This window comes from Sus scrofa, chromosome 4 (assembly GCF_000003025.6).
Source record: "Sus scrofa isolate TJ Tabasco breed Duroc chromosome 4, Sscrofa11.1, whole genome shotgun sequence".
Classification (NCBI taxonomy): Eukaryota; Metazoa; Chordata; class Mammalia; order Artiodactyla; family Suidae; genus Sus; species Sus scrofa.
Window position 1 is genome coordinate 35,034,050 of NC_010446.5, and position 19,286 is coordinate 35,053,335.

A 19,286-nucleotide genomic window follows, 5' to 3' on the forward strand; every position below is an offset into this window, starting at 1 on the left:
TCTGGTAATATTTTCCTATCAGTCATTTGAGGAAAACTGGGGGCTTTGAACCAATGTTGGAATTATTTTTCCTCCCAGTAGAGATGCAAGCTGAGTCCTAGAGCTTAGGAGTAGCCTCCAGATGTCTTCTTTCTGGCTTGGCCTTTCAGATAGAGACAAGGAAGCAAAGAAAATGAGCAGTTACAAAATGTTTCCCTTCTAACCCCTCCAGCCTGATTTAGTACAGAATAGGTAGCCTTATTTTTTATTATAACAAATTATCTGTAATAGCAATGGAGAACAGCTGCTTGCTAACCTCCTCCCATATTGCTTTTTATACTTTAATTCCAATTTTAGGTCACTTCTTCCTAAGGTCAAATCCTTTGAGTTTCCCTTGGCCAAGCTCTCAATTCTCAGCTTTTATTTGTCTTTACAGCATTTTGCCCACATCCAGATTTTCAACCTGTTACAGCCTATTAATGTTTAATCCACAGTACAGATACTGCTGCTGGATTAAGGATAAGATAGCTGTCACCTCTATGGGAATGATTATAGAAAGCAACAGGAAGAACATGAAAAAGAAAAAAAACTAAACAAAGCCAAAAAAAAAAAAAAAAAACTGAAAAAAGAAAACCCTCAACGCCTCAATGCTTTCTTGTTAAAGAATTTCCAAAGCTTAAACTTCAGCAAAATATTATCCTTAAATGGAAATGAATAAAGGACTCACATGGGGCACATCCTACTTGAAGAATCTAGTTAAACATCCATAGTTATGTAACAGCAAGTTAAAATAAGAATAAGCAGGTGTGGGATTCCCCTTGTGGCTCATTAGGTTAAGAACCAAACATAGTGTCTGTGAGGATGTGGGTTCGATTCCTGGCCTCACTCAGTGGGTTAAGGATCTGGTGTTGCCACAAGCTGTGATATAGGTTGCAGATGTGGCTCAGGCCCCGCGTTGCTGTGGCTGTGGCGTGGGCTGGCAGCTGCAGCTCCTATTTGACCCCAGTCTGGGAACGCCCATATGCCGCAGGTGCAGCTCTTTAAAAAAAAAGAAGAAGCAGGTGTGACCAAAATGACTTCCTTGTGTGAGAGGTGAGTTTATACTTTTCTTTTAATACCTTGATGACAGCAAATCTGAGATAAGTCTTAGGAGATTTTTTTTTGTTGGAGTGGCATTTGTTAGCAGAGGTGCGCTGCCAGCCCACACAGAGAAGGGTGTGTCTGGCTCCTTCACTTATGTTCCCTTTTGCCTCCCATCCCAGGGACCCATTGACTGTCCAGGTCTCATGTTGGGATGGAGAGATAAAGGGAGCTGGAAAGTCTGACTTGATGGCACTGCTATTAGATGGCTTTACACTCTCTGGGCCTGCCAGGTGTTTACAGCTAACTTTTTTTCTCCTGTGTGTTTTTATGGATTTTTTCAGAGGCTTCCCATTTCCTTACCCCAACTTGCTGCCCTCATTGTTGGGGCTCTTTCACCTGTAGCTCTCTCTCTCATTTTTTTTTTCTTTTTTAGGGCTGCACCCACGGTATATGAAAGTTCCTAGACTAGGGGCCAAATTGGAGCTGCAGCTGCTGGCCTACACCATAGCCACAGCCACGCAAGATCCAAGCCACATCTGCAACCTACACCACAGCTCCTGGCAATGCCAGATCTTTAACCCACTGAGTGAGGCCAGGGATGGATCTCGTGTCCTCATGGATCCTGGTCGGGTTCATTACTGCTGAGCCACAATGGGAACTCCCACCTGTAGCTCTCTTGATGTTAATCACACACATTCTTTCTTTTTCTTTTCATTTACTCCTTTTTCATCCAAAGGAATCTAGACCCACCTCCAGCTTCCCTCAAGTGTCTAGGAGACCCTACAGGACTGGGTCTCATGTGCCCTCACAGCAGCTCTCTTGTGAGTGGCCATCTCCCCATCATCACAGGAAACAGGAGGTCCCCAATGAGCTCTGGGCATGCAGGCCCATCCGGATTCCAACACAGTCACATCCTTGAGCTATGTTTGCCACCCGAGTCTTCCTCTGCCCTGCAGATTTCCAGTCCACGGTGACTTCCGTGATGCAGACGTCACACGTGAAGCTCCCTGAGAGGGCCACCAAATGGCCCTTCAACCAGGTTTGAAGTGAGAATAGACACCCCTTTCCTCTTCCTGGCAGTTAAAGGACAGCTCTCTGTAAATAAATCTTCCTCACAAATTGTTGTCTCGCTGGCTTTTCTCTCATCTCTGACTTTAGTATTCTTGTTGTACGCGAGGCGACTGCATCCTCCAACTACTTCTTGGATACTTTAAAATTCTGCCTGGGGTTTGTTCTCTCGCTACCGAGAGAAGAATGTTCCATTTTGACCTCCTGTTACACATGCAATAAACAGACCAAACTCACTGAGGACTGTACGTACTATGAGGCCTTGACTGAGCTCTGCTGGGGCCAAATGTGCTCTCAAGGGAATTTAGCAGGGGATTCCTCTTGAGAAAAAGACCTTCCTCTGTGGGTGATGCCCTGATGAGTGAGCTGCTGCTACATGGCTTGAAACCCACCCCACCATAGTAGGTGATGGGATTTTTTTTTTTTGATTAGAAAGAAGAAACATTTTCCTCTGATCAAAATCTCAAGGGTTACTGGGTGCCAGCCACTGAGGCATTTCCTCTTGATTGCAGCCTTCTGTGTTTGGACTGGTCTTACTGCGGCCTTCCTCGGACTTGTAGGCCAGGCAAAGCGGAGAATTCTGAGCTGACAGATCTGCTTGGGTAGCAATTTTCAGAGAGCAGTTCAATTTGCTTTGATTTTCCCTTTGAGCTCCTCATGCCTTGGCCTGGGGGTCTGCATATCAGATACCAAACTGGCTTTTGAAAGAACCTCCTACTTGCTAGGTCAGGGGTCATTACACATTGTGGCCCCAGGCCATAGATGGCCCACGGGTGAGATTTTTGTTTGGCTGTTTTGTGAGGTCTGCACAGTGTTTTAAAAGGCAGGTTGGGGTTCCTGTCATGGCTCAGCGGTTAATGAATCTGACTAGCATCCATGAGGATGCAGGTTCAATCCCTGGCCTCGCTCAGTGGGTTAAGAATCCGGCATTGCTGTGAGCTGTGGTGTAGGTTGCAGACATGGCTTGGATCCTGAGTTGCTGTGGCTATGGTGGTGGCCGGCAGCTATAGCTTCAATCCGATTTGATCCCTATCCTGGGAACTTCCATATGTTGTGAGTGTGGCCCTAAAAAGCAAAAAAAAAAAAAAAAAAAAGGCATGTTCTCTGGGTTTCTTCATTTCAACCTAGATTTCATAGTTCCTGTATGCTAACTGCGCATGCCTGCAGGCATTCAAGCTTTCCTATCTCTTTTTGGATCTTTTAGGGCATCTTCTAGTGCGAATTAAGGGGAAACTCTCTGAAACAAACGAGTATGCCTTTGAATAATTGGCAGATAAGGTAAAGCTCTGTCTGCTGTACTTTCCATTTCCTTTATCATAGATTGATTTGTCTTGGGGGAAGAGAAGTGATGGGAAACTTCCGAACAGATAGACAGGAGACATTAGACACCTACCTCTCTCTATGGGGCGTGAAGGATGCACAGGTAAGGGCTGGAGACAAAAGAGATGCATTTATTTCACCCTCCCCCCCCTAAAAAAAGATATGCTCACATCCCCGCCCCCACCAATGAGTTCTTTAAAACTTAAATTCGAAGCCCTATGGTGGCTCAGCAGGTTAAGAACCCAATGTCTCTTTGAGGATATGGGTTCGATCCATGGTCATGCTCAGTGGGTTAAGAATCTGGTGTTGCCACAAGCTGGGGCATGGATCACAGATGTGGCTTGGATCCTGTGTTGCTGTGGCCATGGTGTGGACCTCAGCTGCAGCTTCCATTCAGCCCCTAGCTGGGGAACTTCCATATGTCGCATGTGCAGCCGTAAAAAGAAAAAAACAAACCCCAAATTTAAATTGAGAATTTAGTAAAACAGACAAGGGATAATAAGTAGGCCTTTGGTCAATGATTATTTTTGTTAAAGGGACAAAAAGCACATGGAGAAAATACGCCTTTAACTCCTCCTTAAACTAAAACGGCGTTTAGGCGTTCCTGTTGTGGCATCCATGAGGACTCAGCTTTGATCCCCGGCCTTGCTCAATGAGGAGGTTAACGATCTGACATTGCCATGAGCTGTGGTGTAGGTCGCAGACGTGGCTTGGATCCCGAGTTGCAGTGGCTGTGGTGTAGGCTGGCAGCTGCAGCTCTGATTCGACCCCTAGCCTGGGAACTTCCGTATGCCTTGGGTGCGCCCTAAAAGAACAAAAAACAACACACAAAACCCAACTTTTACAATGTATAACTAGAGCAGTGGCCAAGAACCAAAACACCACCATGTCCACAGCCACCTTGACCTATGGGACAGCTTGGCAGGGTGCTCTTTAAACTGAAGACTGTCCTTTTATGAGCCTGTCTGTGTCACGAAGGTGGGTACTCCAGCAGTGCTCTTTGATTGGCAGTCTCAGTGACAAAACCACTATTGTCTTTGTCATGTATGGTCTGGAAGCACTTCAGGAGGCATTGCCAACCTTCCCTGCCCACCCCAACTGACTTTTAATGGTTTTATTACCAAGGTCACGGGGAAGGAATGTCTGCTGGAACTAGTCATCATGGCAGCCCGTCCATGTTCCAGAATGTGTGTGATGTGGGCTGTGCCAGTCTCATTAGAGCAGCAGGAACTCACTTGTGTCTGTGTTTTCACCTCAAATCCAGAATAGTGTTGAGCTCAGGGTTTGATTTACCTGGCTGCAGAAGGAAGCCGTCCACTCCTGCTTGCCTCTGGATGTGTGGTCCTTTCTAGCAGAAAGCTCATTTTCTTTCTTGCCTATGTTCCCCCCATTCTACTCAGGACAAAAGCTAAAGGGTGAGGACCCATTCTTTCCCTGCTATGGGTTACTTTCTCCAGAGTCACACACAAGCACCATTCTCGCCAGCTGGGAATTTTGTTTGTGAAATTAAAGACCTGCACACTGATAAGCTCAGGTGACTTAGGGGTGACGGTGGGACATAGAGAGACTTTATTTGGACATGTGTTGAGTGCTTTGAAGCTTCAGGTATTGAAATAATAATATTATTTCATTGATCTAAGATATTTTATATACCAAGCACTGTCAGTTCAGGTCAAGATCCTTTATTCTTTAGTTTTCATGAAGATTTAAAAACAACTGTATCTCTTAGTCAAGAAGGGAGCAAACTAATGTGAAGCAGTTTAGTTTGCCCAAATAATCATGCTAAGAGGTGGGTCTCTTCCAGTTCTAGGCTGAAGGCAGTGGCCTATCAGGAATATTTAAGTGATGGTACTGAGAGCATTGTTTTACTTTTAAAATTATGAATGTAATGCAGTCATTCCTTGGTATTGTGGGAGATCGGTTCCAGGTGCAGATGCTAAAATCTATGGATGTTCAAGTCCCTTATAGAAAATTGCCTAGTACAGTGGCCTCTCTGTATCTGCGAATCCCACATCTGTGGATCTGTGGCTGGTTGAATCCATGGATGAGGAACCCATGGATAGAGAAGGCCAACTATCTATGCTAATTGTAGCCCAGGGAGGCAGAGGTCTCCATAGCCAAGGGAAAGGCAGCAAAATTCAGGATCAAGTATTGAGTTTGAATACTAGCTTAGTGCTATTTATTTTGGTGGCCTTGGGTAAGTTACTTAACTTCTTTCCCTTGGCTTTCTCTGTAAAATGGGGCAATAATAATACTTACATTTTAGGATTATAGTAAAGATTAAATGAGTTAATGTATTTACAAATTGCTTAAGATATAGACTGCTGCATGAAAGGTGCTATGTAATGTTTGCTTTTGTTAATGGTTGCATAGAATTCCCATCTTCTGAGACGTAATGTAGTTTTCATCCACTGCTTGCTTTTTGAATGCTTTGGATTTTTGATTATTACAAATTATGAAACCCTCATATACACATTTTATAGTGTCCATTTTTTTCATTGTTTCTTTAGCCTGTATTTCAGGAAATAAAGTTTCTGGACCAAAATATATTAATACCTTTAAGGTTTCTATTATATATGGGCAAATTTTGAAGTTCCCGTTGTGGCTCAGCGGTAATGAACCTGACTAGTATCCATGAGGATGATCCCTGGCCTTGCTCAGTGGGTCAGGGGTCTGGCATTGCCATGAGCTGTGGTGAGAGCGCAGGTGTGGCTTGGATCCTGCAGAGTAGGCCGGCAGCTGCAGCTTCAATTGGACCCCTAGCCTGGGAACATCCATATGCCTCAGGTTTAATCTCTGTCCTCCTTCAGTGGGTTAAGGATCTGGCATTGCCGTGAGCTGTGGTGTAGGTTGCAGACATAGCTTGGATCCCACGTTGCTGTGGCTGTGGTGTAGGCTGGCAGCTGCAGCTCTGATTCAACCCCTAGCCTGGGAACTTCCATATGCCACAGGTGCGGACCTAAAAAGACAAATATATATGTGTGTGTGTGTGTGTATGTATGTAGGAATATATATATATTCCTCTCTAGTATAATTATTTGATAGTTAAGAGCTGGATTCTGGAATTGATCAGGAGGAAAGGAGAATTGATATTTAATGGATATAGAGATTTGCAAGATGAAGGGTTCTGGAGGTATCTTTCACACGAAGTAAACACACTTAACACAACCAAACTGTACATCTAAAAATGGCCAAGATGGTAAAATTTATGGTTTAAAAATTTTTTTTTTTTTTTACCGCAATAAAAACAAAACCACCCTGTGCCTACGAGTTTAGCTCTAGACCAGGCACTGTAGGGAGCCCATAAATATATGAGAGTCTCTGCTTTCAGTTGGCTGACAGTCCACCTCTCCTGTGAGAAGCCAGGTGCCTGAGCAGGAGCCCAGGGCCCTCACTAGCCAGCTGTGATGACGTCACTGCCGCTGCACCTGCAGGTGCTACCAGACATCCGAAGAAACAATGCGTCTTCCTTGTGCTCGCTTCTACTCTCCTGCTAGTGCTTCAGTTGATAGAATGCAGTAGGAAGCCCACTGGTGAATTAGTGTGAAAAACTTGATGTGCTTTCAGGGGTAGGTATGTAGAGGAGAGAGTGAGGGATTGAGCCAGGAAGGCACCATTAGACACCTTTGTCTCCTCCGTATCCACACACGGCTGTCTACCCACATAGAAACCTAATAGAACAACAACAGCAGCATTGCAATGTTTTTGCTGATGTGACTACCCCTTTCACAAATGAAGGCATGCTTGCCCTTTCCCAGATAAGGGAGACACAAAGTTTCATCATCTGTGCATCCATATTTGCATGATGTTACTTCCTCTCACTAAATGTTGATTCAGTCAAAATCCCATCTTATAGGAGTTCCCCTCATGGCGCAGTGGTTAACGAATCCGACTAGGAACCGTGAGGTTGCGGGTTTGATCCCTGGCCTTGCTCAGTGGGTTAAAGATCCAGCGTTGCCGTGAGCTGTGGTGTAGGTCGCAGACGCGGCTCAGATCCTGGGTTGCTGTGGCCCTGGCGTAGGCTGGCGGCTACGGCTCTAATTGGACCCCTAGCCTGGGAACCTCCATATGCCGTGGGAGTGGCCCAAGAAATAGCAAAAAAAGACAAAAAAAAAAAAAAATCCCATCTTATAACCTGCAAGACTAAATTATAAAGTAAACTGTCAATCAACCCTCCTTATTGGACATGTCAGGGGAAAGGAAAAAGGAGAAAATGATTTCTGTATACAGACAGGTACATAAAAAACAGGGAAGAAAATTCACATAGTTGCTGCAGTTCTCACTTCTGTATCTGGTCACAGGGCCATAATTGATATCGAGCTAAAGATAGATAGGTATAGATACAGGATTGACATGAGGATCCATAATCAATAGCTATTTATTTTACTTCTTCCCTTAATTCACTTTCATGTTTTTTTTTTTTTTCTGGCTGTTCCAACAGCATGTGGAATTTCCCAGAGCAGGGGTCGAACCCATGCCACAGCAGCAACCGGAGCTGCTGCAGTGACAGCTCCAGATCCTTAACCCACTGTGCCACAGGCAAACTCCCCGTTTCATTTCTTCTAATGAGCCCTTTGATTTAAGAGGCTTCTTTTTCTGGTGGGTTGACTTTTCATTCCTGTGTCCTCATTGGGCTGGTGAAATCTTCAGTCAGTTTTACTCTTGAACATGGAACTAATAAATGGAAGCCTACAGAATCCTCTGAACTATAGACACCCCTTGTTCAGCAGCAGTCCTGTTTCATCTTTACACTTGGGACCACCCACCTCAATATGTGCAGTAAAACCTTTCTTTCTCCACCAGTTCAATGACAGGAAGTGTCTAAAATGACCAAGGGGAAGTCTCAGATTTGAGACTTTTTGTGCCCACAGTGGGAATATTTTTCCTTGGGAACTAATCACTCTAAACCAGCAGAGCCCCAAATCTCAGGGACAGGAAACAAAATTTTGTAATGAATTATTAAGTGTAATAATAAAAAATAATAAAAGCAGACCCTCCAACTTGAATCCTTTATTTCCAGATTCATGTCTTCTAGTTATGGAAGAAATAACACCCTATATGGGTTGTTGATTCAAAGCGTGTACTGGGTCCTGTAAGGCAGCGCCATCAACTTTCTAAGTGTTACCTCCCAGTTGCTTACATAGCTGAGCCTTCTGGTGGTGATTCTGACATTCCGGCAGGCCAGCTGCTTCTGGATGATGGAGAATGTGGCAAGACCAGAGAGGCTCATGGTCATGAACCAGTTGCTGTATTTCTTTTGCTGGGAAATTAGTGCCTTGGTCAGAAGAAGCTTTGTGAAGGGTTCTGTGTTGGTACATAAGTATGTGGATGGTGGTGCTTGCAAAAGGCAAGTCTGTATATAGAATATGTTTATTCCAGTGAGGACAAATCTTTGCCCCCTTCTTGCTAGAAGGGGATCTGGGCTCTCCACCCTCATGAGGGGGCCAGCTGTTCCACTGGGGCTTACGGTTGGTCCTACTGTTGGGAGCTTGGACACTCAGGAATGTGGTAGCAAGATTTGCCCTGATGCTTCTGTTCCCCGCCTGCTTGATTGTTGCCATCGAAACGCTGAAGATGAGTCCTTGGAGAAAGCCCTGGAGTTGCCGGGGAAAAGAAGGCTGACTGTCTTCTGACATCCTCAGAATGTGTTATCTGGTCCACCTGTTCACTGAGAGCCTCTGCAGTGGCTGGTCTTTTGTGGGTATTCACATAGGATACAAAGATTTCATTCCCTTGACCATTCTGGAAGGTCATCCATTTGTCTCTTCCCCAGTCCTCCTTTTTAACCAATTTTCCAATTCTGTCCTTTCTAGTTCTCTGACCACCTGGCTAAATCATTAACTACTCCTTATGAGTTAGTATAGATTTGTACTTCTGGCCACCTTTTCTTCTAAACAAAGTGAATATCCAGATGTACTGTGAAATTCTACCAACCGGAAGGATTTTCTGCTCCATTATTTTTCAGGGCCACCCCTGAGTGAATATGAAAGTCTGTTTCCAGGTAGTGTGTTGGTATATAATGAAGAATTAGTTATAAAACATACCAGAGTCTTCTTTCCACTATCAGCTGGTTATAAGAAATCCTCAGGAGGTCATAGGTGTGAGTCGAGAGGGAGAAAGCAATGTAGCATGTGTGGGTGGCCATAGGAATCTGAGTCACCTGATCATGCAACTTACTTTATCTTCTGGACCTGCTCCAGACCCATCTTATGCATCACTTCCACTCGGTGGCAGAGTGGGACTGCACTTAACTGATTTTCTGGCTTGGTGGATCACATGACGTGGTTGGTTTATGGTGGGCAGCTCAGGTCATGGGGTCATCCAGTGGCCAAGGCCAGGAGGCCTGTTTCCACAAGAGCCTAGGAACAGGTTTTCAAGAGGAAAGGTCAACAGCTGTTTCTCAGAGGGAGAAAATTACTGGAAGAGGTGGGTTTCGTTCCAAAACATTAGTCTTCTAAGTTGTGAATTTTACACAGGACTTGCCCCAAGATTGTTAAACCATCCCCTCGAGTACATGGCAGCTGAGCTCTAACGCTTGGGAATGGAGGCCATGGGGTTGTACGTATCAAGCAACAGCTTTCCTTTCAAGGTTTCTTAGTTATATTATTTCTTCCTAGCTGATTTTTTTCTAGTACTGATTATAGATATGTATCGAATATATTTTAACTCAACTTCCCCAAATATGAATCATCATTGCCTTATTTACCTGTCATACTTCCCCCAAATTTGGAAGATGTCTGATGTTTCTTTAGATCCTTTTTCATGCTTCTAGGAATTTTGCTGGAAATATCTATTTTTTCCCTTCTTTTCATTATTTATTTATTTATTTTGCTTTTTAGGACCACATATGAGGCATATGGAAATTTCCAGGCTAGGGGTTGAATTGGAGCTGCCGCTGCCAGCCTACACCACAGCCACAGCAACATGGGATTCCAGCCGTGTCTGTGACCTACACCACAGCTCACAGCAATGCCAGATCCTTAACCCACTGAGCCTGAGGCCAGGGACTGAACCCGTGTCCTCCTGGATACGAGTCAGATTCGTTGCCACTGTGCCATAATGGGAACTCCTTTTTCCTCCTTTTAAAATCAAGCTACTTTCTTGTAAAACAAAACACAGGTAGAACCCTCCTCCTAAATCAAATATATAGCTTAGCAAATTCCCATAAGGGAAAAGCATTTGTAACTGCCACCCAGGTCAGGAAATAGAAATTTGCCACCCACTCTACAGGCCTGTTCCACATGCCCTGTCTCAAACATAATCCCCTACTTCCCTTCATAAGTAACCATTATCCATGCTTTAATAGTTATCACCCAAATGTGCATCCTTAGATCCTACAGCTTAGCAATTTTTAAAAATGACTTTGATCATTAAAACAGTTGATACACCATTCTGTAATCTATAGATTCCTGCTCCATTCCTTTCTTCTCTTTATTGGTTGTTTGTGGATGAACTCAACCTTCTGACCTGTAGAATTTCTCATCATCGTGGTGCATTTCACTGGGTTCCTCTGTCTTCTGTCCTCTTCCAGTGTGGACTAGAGGCTTGATCAGACTTAGATGCAATTCCTTCGGCAACACTGAAGAATGGTCTTCCATCAGGAAGCATGTGGTATTGATGGGTATTGTCCCTCTTTTTGTAATGTTACCTATGATTAATACGCGATGCTTAGGTTCATTTATTTATTGGGGCTGGTGAAACAGAGATATTCTAATTTAGACTTTTCATTTATCAGATGAAATACTTTTATAAAGAATTACTTTCCCCCATCGACTCTTTGATCACCCAGTGGTACAGTTCACATAGGAGGGACAAGATATTTGATTCTTTTCCTTTATTTACCAGGTTCAAAATCATGAATCTGGTTCCCTTTCATCCTCCAAAGGGGTGTGTGTGTGTGTGTGTGTGTGTGTACATGACCTTGTGGACTTAGGCGTATTGATGGGCTCTATTTAATTGCAATTATCTTTTTGAAAGCTCAAAGCCCAGAGGAAGCCTCTGAAAGTTGGCTCCTGTGTATTTTTCCTGGATTTCCTTTGTAGATATAAAACTCCCTGGACTGAAAACTCAAGAGACTGCTTTTCTAGTTCAGGCTTTTCTCCATTCACATATGGCCTTAACTGACCAGGGAATATGTTTGAAGTGCAGGACACACCCTCTATAGAAAGGGAATATTTGCTTTCTGTTTACAAATATTCCTGGCTTTGTCTTTAGAGACCAGAGCACGGCTTCCTGTTGGACTGCTCTCCTCTGAAAAAGGAGATTGCTTTGCCAGTGTTGTCCACCTTTTCCGGAAAGATTTGATATTAATAGTTTTCTCTAGAATGACTTAATTCTTCTCTGAGGCCTCGTCAAAGATCTGGAATAAAATTAAAAACAGCTGAACCACCGTCTCTTACTCCCTTCCTCCCTGCAATTCTCTAATCCAATACATATCTATAAATTAACCTTTGAGGAAAATAAATTAAATCTTATTAAACGTGAGATTGCCTCAGGCTTCTTCGTGTGGGCTAGGAGGACTTGCATTGAAAATGAGATGTGCCTTGAAAATGTAATTTCCTGTCCTCAAAGGAAATGTATCGCCTCCCTGCCCTCTTGGTAACTTGCTTTGCCTTTAGCTCAAATGCTGTCTTTTCTGTTTCCATCTTCTTGAGCTTGCACAATTCTGAACACATTAACTCTCTCAGTACTGTTTCTGTGATAGCAGCTTTCTGCAGTAGGGCTCCTGTGAGAAGATTATGATTAAAAATTGATGGGAGAAGGAATATTTGAGCCAGCATATAAAACAGAACCTTCCAGGAGCACCCATTGTGGCCAGTGGTAGTGAACTTGACTAGTATGCATGAGGACATGGGTTCGATCCCTGGCTTCTCTCAGTGGGTTAAGGATGTGGCATTGCATTGCCATGGGCTGTGGTGTCAGATGCAAATGTGGCTCAGATCTGGCATTGCTGTGGCTGTGGCGTAGGCCAGTGGCTGTGGTTCTGATTTGACCCCTAGCCTGGGAGCTTCCATATGCCACACATGCAGCCCTAAAGAGCAAAACCAACCAACCAACCAAACAACAACAAACCCCAAACAGGCGTTCTTGCTGTGGCACATCAGTAACAAACCTAACAAATATCCATGAGGATGCTGGTTCAATCCCTGGCCTTGCTCAATGGGTTAAGCATCCAGAGTTGCCGAGAGCTGTGGTGGGGGTTGCAGATGTGGCTCAGATCCTGCGTTGCTGTGGCTCTGATGTAGGCCAGCAGCTGTAGCTCTGATTCAACCCCAAGCCTGGGAACTTCCATATGAAAGGAAAAAAAAAAAAAAAAAAAAAAAAAAGAAAAAAGAACAGAACCTCCCACAATAGAAAATGAAGGTGGTTTTGAGAGGCTTATGGCCGCCTTGTCTGAGACAGTTTTCTTCTGGTTTATATCATTTGTGTTTTCAGGCTTGGGGAGTATGGATTTATACTTAGGGACGTTCTTACTGTAGGTGACTCTTCTGGAACAGGTCTGATTCCCTGGCCTTAAGTCCCTAGCCAGATAGTCAAGCCCCTCCACAGCCTTGTTAAATCCTTCCCCCCGAAACTCTCCGTGACTCCCTGTTGCCTGTTGGACTGAGAGTGCACTTTTCCTGTGGTTCCAGTTTACATTCTGGGCTCATCTCCTTGGCTGTCCTGTGGATGCCTCTTTAGATCAGCTATCCTAGATTGCTTCCGTTCCCTGGGTACATCCCGTGCTTGCCTACTTTGGCTTTGGCTGACATAATTCCTCCTGCTTGGAATGACCTTGCCTCCCATCTCCATCTGCAGACATCCTATGGTTATTTTATTAAAAATTTTTGTTATAGTTGATTTACAATGTTCATAATTTCTGCTATACAGCAAAGTGATCTGGTTTTATATATATACACATACGCATTCTTTTTTTCCCACATTATCTTCCGTCATGGTCCATCACAAGTGATTGGATATAGTCCCTGTAGTCCCCAGTGCTGTACAGCAGGACCTCATTGCTCATCCACTCCAAATGCAATAGTTTGCATCAACTAACCCCAACTCCCAGTCCATACCCCTGTTGTTATTTTAGCACCAATTTGAAATTCCTCCTCCCCCAAGAATTTCTTCCTGGTTTCTCCAAAGTAATCACTTCATTCCTCCTTTGAACTTCCTGGCCATTTGTTTACGCAGTTGCTTTGTCATATTTTGTTATATGGCTAACGATTGCTGTCGCTGTCATTTATGCATTTGTCTGATACACTTGCTCGTGGTGTAGGATGAATGGATATCCAGGCTTTCTTGAGACGGTTCCCACTTTCCTGGGACAGTCTCAGTATATGCGCTGTCCCAGCACGCGGTTGTTTAGCACCCCCTTGCATTCTCAAAAGTATCTTGATTTGAATAATAAATTATGTGATCACCCTTGGAATAAGTAACTGGGGGGTTGAGGCTGCCTCATACTTGTGCTTGAGTCACTGGCCATTTATCTGAAGGGGGGGTGGAACCCACATGTGCGGGCAAAGGAGTTCACAAAAAGGAGCCTGCCTTGTGCCGGGGCAGGGACCACATTGCAGAGGCCATCAAGAAAAGAAATGATGAAGCGATTAATCGTGACTCTTGGAGTTCCCAGTCGTGGCACAGTGGTTAACGAATTCGACTAGGAACCATGAGGTTGCGGTTTCAATCCGTGGCCTTGCTCAGTGGGTTAAGGATCCGGCGCTGCCGTGAGCTGTGGTGTAGGTTGCAGACTTGGGTCGGATTCCGAGTTGCTGTGGCTCTGGCATAGGCCGGCGGCTATAGCTCTGATTAGATCCCTAGCCTGGGAGTGGAGGGAGCGGTCCTAGAAATGGCAAAAAGACAGAAAAAAAAAAAAAAATCGTGACTCTTCCCAGAGCTGGTCTTCCTAATGGTACTGCCTGGAGCTATGACTTTCTCATCAGAAAGTTAGATTCCCTCAGGGTTTAACGAACAATCTCTCCCAACATGAAGGGCTGCGGGCATTGCTTCCTCCTTAGATAAGTGCAGTTAGAGCTTCAAAGGAGAACACTTGGGCATCGTGTGGAATATTTAGTACACATGTGAAAGGGATTTGATTTATTTACTAATTTTTTATTTTCCATTCCTTTTTCTTTTTAAAATTCACCTACAGAAAAGTGGACAGAATAGTACAAAGTCATAGTGCCTTCATTTTGCTTCATGTGCTTTTCCTCTCTCATTGGCCACACACACACACACACACACACACACACACACACACACACAGAGGAATAAGTTTGTGTTTAAGTGAGATTTATGGGTAAGGGTTCACATTCTCTTTCTGAACCACTTGCATTTTGCTTTGAGGCCATCATGATACTTCACCCCCTAAATACTTCCCCACGCTTCCAAGAATAGGGACACCCTTCTACGTAACCACAGTGTCATCATTACCCAAGACAATGAACAGTAGTCCCACAGAATCATCTCACATGCAGTCCGTATTCAAATATCCTTAAACAGTTTTGGATCCCAAATCCATTTGATCCATTATGTCTCTTTTATCTCTTTTAATCTTGCACAGTCTCTTTGTGTGTGTGTGTGTGTGTGTGTGTGTGTATGCAACCTATCATTGACATGCAGTGTTTGCAATTCTTCCCCCTCTCACGCCTTAAAGAGTTTTGCCTTTACCCACTTAGAGTCTTCCTCCTCCTCTGTCTTCTAAAGAAGGTCCCGTCATTGCTGGATCTGCTCTCTGTGTGTTAGAATTCAGTCATGAAGAATCTGGAGGTGGGTTAAAGGCTTGGAGTGAGGAAGAGGTGGGAGGAGAGGTAAGCGCCTTGGAAGTTGGTCCTGAGGCTTTAAAAAAGCCAAGCTTTGGAGTTCCCATCATGGCTCAGTGGAAATGAATCTGACTAGTGTCCATGAAGATGCAGCTTCAACCCCTGGCCTCACTCAGTGGGTTAAGGATCCGGCATTGCTGTGAGCTGTAGTGTAGGTTGCAGATGTGGTTTGGACCCGGTGTTGCTCTGGCTGTGGTGTAGGCCAGCGGCTATAGCTCCAATTCAGCCACTATTCTGGGAACTTCCATATGCCAAAGGTGCAGCTCTAAAAAAAGAAAAATACCAAAAAGCTAAGGTACCTCTCCTGTGCTCCCTCCCCGACCCTATAGGTCTAAGACGTGGGGGCTGGGAGAGGAGTGGAAGGAACTTATTAGAAGTACTGCTTTGAGTTATGTGTTGGATTCTCGTAACTCTTCCTCCAGCACTAGTAAAGAACTATGCCTACTTGCTAGTTACTTTTGGACTATTTCTCCCTGAATGGGACACTCCCCCAAGATGAGGCTTCATGGGAAACCAGTATTTATTCTGCTCATATATGGTCTTTCCTCCTCAAAGGAGATAGATTAATGCCCATAGAGAGAGAGCTTTCATAAGGCTATGATCTTAAGCCTTAGGATATCTTAAGAAGATTTTAGAAGATCACAGCGATTTATCATTCAAATTGGGATGCATTAGAGAGTGAACTATTTATAGTGCATATGAAATAATTATTGATAGTGAAATAATTATTTCAGGGCCATAGACTTAAGCTAGAATTATGTCAGGCCAACCAAAACATATGGATCCCCTGGTTATAGATGCCTGTTGTTTGCACCACAATTTACTTTGTCCAAATGGATAAAAGTAATAAGAAAACATGATGAGAAAAATGAATGCATGTACATTAGTGCATCTAAGTATTAGATTCAACCATATGAAACTGCTTTACACAAGTAGCAGTCTCATGAGGTGTCTATAATGATTTCAGAATTTTGGTTGATGGCTATTTATTTCTTTAAGTAGTAAAGCCTTTGAGAATAAAAATTGTTTTTCATTCTATTATTTATATTTTGTTCATTTATTCATCAAACATTTATTGCCCACCTACAATGTGCAGATGCTATGCCAGACACTGGGCATGGATTAGTTGCACAGAGTGGGTATCTGGTACTCAAGAGCAATATACTGTATTTGTGCCCTTTTCCCTCTTCCAGCTAGAACTCAGCAGAAATAAAGCATAGTAGGTTCATGTTTGTTATTTATGTTGGAAAAAACCTAAAATGCAAATTGAAATACGAAATTATCTTGTGCCATTCTTGTGGCACCATCGCAAATTGATATCTGAGAACATGTATCCACCTCTCTAATCTTTTTACTATTGGAGTTCCCATTGTGGCTCAGTGGAAATCAATCTGACTAGCATTCACAAGGACACAGGTTCTATCCCTGGCCTTGCTCAGTGGGTTAGGGATCTGATGTTGCCTTGAGCTGTGGTGTAGGTCGCAGACATGGCTCAGATCCCAGGTTGCTATGGCTTTCGCGTAGGCCAGTGGCTACAGCTCTGATTTGACCCCTAGCCTGGGAACCTCCATATGCCCCGGGTATGGCCCTAAAAAAATATATTTTTATTATGCTTTAAGGATGCAGAAGCCTCAGAGACATGGCATGACTTTTGCACACAAGGAGCTTATAGTTGAGTAAAAGAAGAGCAACAGGTCAGTGCATTATGCATCATGCATGCCCCTTTATAAGTCTGTTCAGGGCTCCATCTGAGCTGCAAGGGAGGAAGTAGTCTTTACCTGTGTCATGGGAGTGAGTGGAAAATTATTCACAGAAGCGGTGAGGCTGGAAATACAACACATTGGCTTAAATTTTTTTACTGAGTGGCAGGCCTCTGGGAATTAACTTTAGACCTAAACTATCCCCACTGCACAGAGGTACGTATCCATTGAGGATGGTGGGCTTTGAACTAATAACCACAACAATAAACATCCAGCTATCAGCTGTGATACATGCAATAAGGGGAAAGAATAGCAGACTGCAGAGTACGTAGAAGAGAGACCACATTTTCTTTTGGGGTTCTGGGAAGTTCTCTCTGAGAGAATCACCTTGAACTTGAGACCCAAAGGAGGAGGGCAGCAGACCCTGCAGAGGGCTGATGCAGTTGGAGCTGAGCAGTGGAAGAGGAGAGTAGTGACATATGAGGATAAGACATTTTCTTCTTGAATGAAGTTGAATGGTTAGATGGACTCTTTTGGAGGTGGGACAGGAAGGGGTTCATTGGTTAAGACACAGAGACCTGCATGTCATGGTGGAAATGAGTCAGTGGAAAAGTAAGCCGTTTGACAAGGCTGGAGTGTGGGATGTGAAAGAGGATGCCGCCTCGCATTTTGCGTTCCCGTGAGTAGCAGGGAGCCATTGAAGAGTAGATATGAACTAGGGAATGAGATATCACATGTGTATTTGAGAAGGAGAAATCTCAAGGATGAATGAATTGACTGAAGACATTGAGGGCCGGAAGACCGTGCAATTGTCCAACAAATAGGGGTTGAAGCTTTGATCTAAGGCTCTGGCAAGAGAGAGAGAAAAGGAGACACCGATGCCCAGTAAACACGGTCTGTAGAATTGGGTTATTGATGAGAGGAGGAGGTGGAGGGTGAAACGCTGTTCAGGTTCCTGATTTGGGTGATACGTGGAAAGGAATAGTAGGAGAGGGACCAGTGTGGGCCATAGATGATGAGTTAGTTTGGTCCCTGATATGTGCCAAGTGCTTGTGGGAGATCTAGTCTGATGTTACCTAAATATCTGATCAGTTAATGTTTTCTGAAGTTGATGAGATGCTCTCTGAATATTTTTGATAGGTTCACAGGGTGTTTGCTGAAAGAGTTGAAAGCATTCAAACTACTTATAAAAGAGTTCTTGGGTTTTACAACTGGCAGATTGCTTTATTCTGAATTACGCATTACAGACTTTTTGCGTGTGTGTGTGTTGGAGAGACATTAGACTTTGTCACAGTTCTGAAAATATGTTATTTCTGGTATGTTTAGATGGTGAGTTTTCAAAAACAGTGAAATATTACCACCAGGCTTGCTGCGCTGTGTATTTTTCCCCATTCAGTTTCCCATTAAATATACAAGCCTAACATCTGGCACTCTTCTTTTTAAGGACTCTGGAAAAAAAGAACAGCAAGGATTAGACTTAGCACTTGACAAATCATCCAGTTGTAATATTTTCGTCTAGAGCTGAGTTCGACGCCGACTGAAATGTCCGCACTGGGAGCAGCCCTGTGTAATGTTAGGGAGGAGCCACTTAGGAGAATTCCTAATATGGTCAGGGCATTCTCGAGATGCATGGAATAGCCTGTTGGTGCAGCATCCTCCGAGACGGGAATGCAGCCCTAACCTATCAAGGCCAGGGTGACAGACTCCGAAGAGCACTTCTTTTCTGTTATTTGTCAGGCTGCAGCCCTGTTGGCTGATGATGGCAATTCTTCTTCCTTTGCTTCATTTTTCAATGGCAACTCCTTGGACTCTGAGCTGGAAAGTCCCTGTCCCAGTTTGAAAGTCACACATGCTTAGCGTTGGAAGGGACCTCGATAAAGATCTCAAGCCAAACCCCGAGCGTTTTTGCAGATGAGAAAAACAAGACCCAGAGAGGTGAAGCGAGTTGGCCCCCGGCCATCCCACTAATCATGGAACCCCCAGCCCAGCTTGACTCCCCCTTCAGGAGTTGCAGGCTGGCAACCTCCCTCCTCCTTTTCGTTTGTTATTTGTCAGGACGTAAGAGGCTTCCCTTCCCTTTATAAAACCTCTTGGAAATGGTTTTAACTCCATTGAGAGAAAGGACATGCTTTACTCAGAAAACTTATTTTTGTTTTCTTTCCAAATGGGTTTTGGTTCTAAGGCAGCGTGAGTGAGTCCCCTCTGTTCAGAGAGCGCTTTCACTGCACAGCGCGACATCTCTCTAATGGACAGTCAGACAGCTGCTCACATTACAGCAAATCCCCTCTGCCTTTCGGAGTGTGGTGGTGCCTTTAAACTCAGGAAAGGACAG

General features: G+C 44.0%; 1 protein-coding gene across 9 annotated transcripts in view; it reads left to right on the plus strand.

Annotated features, from left to right (window-relative positions):
* The window catches only part of NCALD (neurocalcin delta), a 445,133-nt gene that overhangs the window by 109,789 nt on the left and 316,058 nt on the right, over positions 1-19,286 (plus strand). The window contains exon 1 of one of the 9 annotated variants that reach the window (XM_021088576.1): positions 813-1,071. The exons of 6 other annotated variants lie outside the window; for them this stretch is intronic. The gene's annotated coding sequence lies outside the window, so the exon portion shown is untranslated. Of the gene's footprint in view, positions 1-812; positions 1,072-16,825; positions 17,849-19,286 lie in introns of those variants that run through there. 2 more of the 9 variants (XR_002343013.1, XM_021088578.1) reach the window with 2 other exon arrangements.